A 6,130-nucleotide genomic window follows, 5' to 3' on the forward strand; every position below is an offset into this window, starting at 1 on the left:
AATCCAGATGAATTCCATTAGAATCAACAGACTTGCTTCCAATTTATTCTGATGTAACAGAGAGCATGATATTTCCATTTAGATTTACATTAGATTTGTTTCCTGTTTTCCATAATTCAGTCAGTTTCCATTGTGTGGAAAAACAGCCTGAGCCAGATCTTGTTCTCATTTGCATTGGATGAAAACAGTTGTTTCAAATGGAGCTACACTGGATTTATAATTGCATAAATGAGAGTAAAATCTATTCCAAGTGAGAGTTTCCCAGGGTGTTGCCATGTGGGAACACCCCTGCTGTGGGGATCAGGTGCTTTGCCATCAATTTCAGTGGAGAATTTTCTTCTAAATCCTGAACTGGACCCCTGAGCTTGGCAGTGCCTGCTGCTACACCCATGGTATAGGAGCTGCTCTTGCCTTCAGAAGATGAGCTCAGAAGCCACCACCATCTCATCACCTGCCATACAAATACCATGCACTGGCTCAGCAGAAAGCTATGAACTGAGGTAGAAGTCTTCCTCAAAAGATGTATTGGCCTTGATGTATTTCATTTGCCACACACACTGTTTATAACCCAAGCTCTCTGTGTTGCCTTTGGCCTCCTCCAGATCTTCCCCCCTTGAGGCCTTTCCAGCTCCCCTTGCTCAGTTGGTATGGGAAGCATGAGGAGCAACGCAGTGATGCTCTGGCAGGTAAGGCTGCTCTTTTGGTGGCCAAGCTGCTGGCAGTAGTTTGGGTTATTACTAACAGTGGGTAAGAGGGTTAATTCCTGGCAACATCTGCAATCAAATGGATTTGCTCCTTCCCATTGAAGCTGCTTATTTCACTGCCAGTGGGAAAATAGGGGCATTTAGAGTCATTTATGGTAGCTGGAAAGGCTTTTCTGAGTAGATATATCAGTGATGTTGCCATAGCTTCAAGAAGGACTTTGAACTCAGCTCATCCATCTGGCTTCTTCACCTCTCACTCCTGATCCTCTGTCCTCTAGGAGCCATCATTTCAGTGGGACAGGAGCAGGCATTGCTCTCACTCTGCATCTTCCAGGTACTGCACAAACTCCCCTAACTCTTCAAACACTTGCCTCCTGCCTGCCAGCTAGAGCACTTGGTCAGCCTGGATATTCCATCTCAGTTCTCTGAGATGAGTTTTGCTGTGGAACCAGGCAGCCTGAGTCTTTGTTAGCCAGGGCCTGGGGAAATGCAAAGCTGATCTGCAGTAAAAGCAGCTACCTCAGCAACATATCACTTTACATCAGTGTGCCTTGCCATTTAAATGAAGACATAGCTCTCCCATTTGCATTTGCAGGACTCTTGTGTTTTTAATTCCAGGGTAACTTTATATTCCGTTACAAATATAAAGATTTCTCTTCATTTACAATATTTAGCACCAAACATGGGAAGACATCAACCACCAGAACAACCACAACGACACAAATTACAGTAACACACTTGCAAGGCTATCAGTATTAGGAGCACATTATGTGGCAGATTGAATTTTCAACATCTCTACCCTTCTCTCCCCACGTAAGCTCGGAGAGCCTGGAAATCACCCCATGGGTTTGGCCTGCAGTATATAAACCAGAGCCTTGGAAAAACAAGGCAATCATCAAATTTCCAGTGTGGGTGGCAATCTGTCTGTTAGGTTTGCACACACATGCATTATCAGGGCCCACGAGTGCCTAAAGGCAGAGTTACAGAGAGCAGCTCGTGCCTCTGAAACACAAAAGCTCACCAGGTTCTCCTCTGCTGCTTCCCAGCCAGCAGCAAGTGAGCAGCCCCATCCTGCTGTAACAAAGGCTGACATAAATACTTATTTGTGATTTTGTTCCCCACAGTTTATATTCCACCATGCAATTTGCATTACAACTGCCTCCTAATTGTCCATTTTAGCAGGCAAAGAGCAATCTGATACAGATTATCATATGTGAGGGAAAGCAGCAACATCAAAAAATAGGTGCTACCAGCCAGAGACAGCCTTCCTGTCTCCTGGGGTTTGGACACCAGCTGATTAAGCAACTGGGCAGAACTGCCTGGAATTAACATAAGCTGAAAGAAACAACCCACCAGGACAGTGGGAGTCTGCTCAACCAAAGTGACAGTGCTGTTCATCAGGGCCTCCTGGTAGCCCTGAGTGTCTGAGGCAAAGTAGTCCTAGAAGCACCTTTGAGGTGACAGTATCTGAAGGGGCTCCAGGAAAGCTGGGGAGGGACTTTTCACAAGGGCTTGTAGTGAGAGGACGGGGTGATGGATTAAAACTGGAAGAGGGAGATTTTGGTTGGACATGAGGAGGAAATTCTGGAGTGTGAGGGTGGTGAGAGCCTGGCCCAGGCTGCCCAGGGAAGCTGTGGCTGCCCCATCCCTGGCAGTGTTGAAGGGCAGGTTGGATGGTCCTGGCACGGTGCTGGGAGCCCCTGGGAGGTCACGAGGCACGTTTGGCCTCAGCCTGTCTGAGGCAGAGCTGCCATGGGGCCAGAGCCCCAGAAATTAGTGTGTGGCCCTGAGAAGAAAGCCATGTGGCTGAAAACCAGGAACACCTGGGAGAGCATTTCCAGGAGGCAACAGTGCACAGCCAGCCTGACTGAGAGAGGCTCATGGCCCAGCTGCCCTGTGCCAACCAGCCCCTGCAAGGAAACCTGGGGCAGCTGCCACAGATCAGAGTGTGCAGGAGCTTCTGGGGAGGGAAATCCATAATGAAGCAGCCTCAAAGGAGAGATGACACAGCCTGCTTGAGACCCCGAGAGCTCAGCCAGCACAGCCACTACCTGGGATTCTCCTGGATATGAAAAAACCTTTGTCTTCCCAGGGCCACTCGTGCAGACTCATTCATTAGAAGGCAGGGCAGGAAATTAAACAAGGCAGGTGAATTTAAGCCAGACTTCACAGCCTGCATCTGTTCCTCCACTTCCTCTGGGTACAACACTGTTGTAACTTTTTAAAAGTAAATGTAGTGCTGAGGAAAGCTGCCAGGCTGATGGCCCTGTACACTGAAGCACTTGATGCATCCACAACTCGGGGACAGCAGAAGCACAGAGGAGCTGCTGAGACATGCCTCAGCCTGAGCTGCCTTGCTGCAGCACAGCAGGTCGTGGAGCTGGCCTGCCTGGACTTGTCTTCTGTCCACAAAGCTCAAGAGGAGAAGCTGGCTGTGAAGGCCTGGCTGCAGCTCCAAGGTGGAGGTGAACACAGCAGCAAGCAACAGTGCTTTTGGTAATCCTGTCAGAGGTGCCCCAGCATTAGCAGGATCCCAGAGGTGAACCCTCCTGACAAGAAGAAATCCCAGCCATGATGCAGCTTGGGAAGTTGGAAATGCCTCCATCTTGCAGTAGGCCCAGGCTGGCATGCAGACAGCAGCTTGCACCTTCAGCTTAGTCCTTGGTCTTGTCCACACCTGTGTTTCACAGACAACAAAGAAAACACCCATTTCAGAGCAGTTCTTACTCTCAGCATCTTTCTGGTACTTGAACATTCAATATACTCTGCAGATTAAAGAGCCTGGCTGTTTTTTGGTGGACCTAAACAAGCAAGGAGAGATGGGTCATTGCAAACAAGACACCTGTTTTGCCACTTAAGTGTGTGTTCAAAAGAGGATTCTCAAAGCCTCTGCCCATTTATAGACCAGACTTTCTTCTTGGCCAGACTCAGGTAAGCCCCAAAATTCCAAAATATTTTGTAAAAAGTGGCTGTCACCTTTTCTGTGTGCAACTGAGTTTTGTGATCCCAGTATTTAGCAAAGCATTAAGGATGCTTGAAACTAAGGAGTAAGAGGCAGCACAGGCAGTGGAGAACAAGTGACTTCCCAGTCCTCTCATCACTGGAGGGTGGCACAGCCCTATCTGCAAAGCATTATAAAGCTCTTGAGGGAAAACAACATAATGAACAGTCAAAGAAGGAAAGAAAAGTCAGCTCTTGTTCCTCAGAGCAGAGCCTCTTGTGTACCTTGCATTGGATTATGGCATAGAGGGAAAAAACAAACACCTCAAATAGATGCAGTTAGTTTTACCTCTTTTTGTGCTGTACCTGTTTCCAGGTGGTTTGCTTTTTCTTTCTCCTTCTTTGCCCCACGTGATAAGATCCATCAGTGGAAGGACAGCAACCAAACGAGCTCTCCCTGCTCTGAAGAAAGGCAGCAACTGTGCTTAGAATAAAAGATTGTCAGGCAGATTTGAAGTGTCAATCAAACCCTATCTCTGAAAAAAACATTAGTCCAGGCAGCTCCCCACACCACCACAGTTAATTTACTCTTTCCAGATATCCTCCTGAGCTGCAAAAAGCCTTCCAGAGCTGCCAGCTATAGGTGAGAGGTGTTAAGAGTAGATACTGGACCTCATTCAACTCAGGTCAGTTTGCCTTTTGCAGAGCAAAAGACTCTGCTTATCAGGTCCAGAGAAGTGGACACTGCTCTGCCAGGCTTTGTGAGGCAAACTCTGCCTGGACTTAGGACTCTGCTGTGTGTGTCCCATCTTCAGCAGCACATCCTCACTTGAATATTGTTATTATTAGCATTTCAGTTCTTATTTATGAGTGCACCCAGGCTCTTTCTAAGCACCCAGGCAAGCACTGGCTTTGCTCCAAGCAATTCGTTCTCCCAGGACAGAGCAGACGCGCGGAGGCGCCGCACGGTCAGGTGGCAGAAATGCTGACCAAACAGCCCCAGCACTCTCTGCCTTGTGCCTGGCTTGTTGGTTGACCTTGGAAAAGTCACATTCCTTCCTCCCATGCTTAGTCCCATCCCACTCTTTGTCCATCTCAGTTGCTTGGAGTGAAGGATCTCCAGCTGTGACTGTGTTCGCGGCTTTGGCTTAAAATCTCTGTCTGTGCAAAGTCCAAGGAAGTACTTGGAGAAACGTGGTTGTTCCTAGCAAACTAAAAAGGAAAGGAAAGGGAGAAACTCCATTTTCCATGGCATTTCTTCAAATGCTTTTGTTGGAGAAAAAGAATCAAATGTTTTCTCATTGCCAAAAAAGTCCAGAAAGGCATGTTTTTCAGCTAAAGAGCAGCAAATGCAGGTTTGGGGCACTCAATAAGCCAGTTGCAGTCATTGACATTTTCAGGGGAAAGTATTGCAGTGGTTAAGGAAACATCCATTTTGTCCTGAAAGTAAGTTTGAACCTAAAAATCAAGTTGTTGTATGAGCAGAGGAACTGGTGAAACCCGTTCTTCTGATTTGTGTATTATAGCTGCTTTTTCTCTCTTCCTTTCTTGGTGCTCCCAGCTCACTGGAAGATCCCCAGGGCACCCTTATCCCCTGCAGATCTCCCCAGCAAAGTCCCTGGCTCTTCCCAACAAGCTTCTTGCTTTGCAGACAAGGGGCAGCAAGTGCAGGAGCTGGTTTGACATGAGGCAGGTACTGACTGACCAGCCAGTATCTAAATGCCAGCTGGTCACCTGGCTGCTGCATTTCAGAACAGATAGGGAGCAAGAGGTGTAATTACCTATCCTTCAGGAGGATATTAACTTAAATGTCTCTCTTCTATCCATCTGCTGGAGTTTTTTTTCTTGAAAATTGCAGGAATCTTTGGTCTGTGAGACCTTTCTCTTTCCATCAAATTGGGTTGAATCAGGTCAGCTGGTTCAGAATTTATTGGAGCAGAGGGACTGGCACACTGATGGAAGAACAACACAAAGAGGCTCATTGCCTTGTAAACCCTGGCTCAAAAATCAGGCAGTTTTGCTACAACAGTGGGTCCCTCATGTCAGGTGAGGTAGTTGCCATAACAGTGACTCACCAGTCTCTTTCCTTTGGATATATAAAGGCTGTCGAGCTCCAGGACTGCCTATAGTGCATTGCTTACTTGCTGTAGAGAGCCTTCAGCCTGAAAATCAGGTCCCTGCTGTAGAGGAACTGCTCTGAGGAACAAAGTCTGTCCCTAACCTGAGTCACTTACAGCTGGATGGACAAAGATGGGGGAGAAAGGAAAGAAAAAATTCTCTCATACTTACAAGTAGGAAAACAAAAGCCAAGATCAGCAACTTACTGAGGAATCCTGTGAGAGTTGGAAGGAGTCTCAGATGTCCAGTGTCCCCAGGCAGGGCTCTAAGCAAAGTCCAATTCAGCTTCTTCTCACTTTGTCACCCTTTTGTGGGCATTTCTGCTTCAGTGCCCTCAGGAGCTGAGTCAGTGTTACCCACGCTTCTCT

Source organism: Apus apus, chromosome 24 (genome assembly GCF_020740795.1).
Source record: "Apus apus isolate bApuApu2 chromosome 24, bApuApu2.pri.cur, whole genome shotgun sequence".
Taxonomy (NCBI): Eukaryota; Metazoa; Chordata; class Aves; order Apodiformes; family Apodidae; genus Apus; species Apus apus.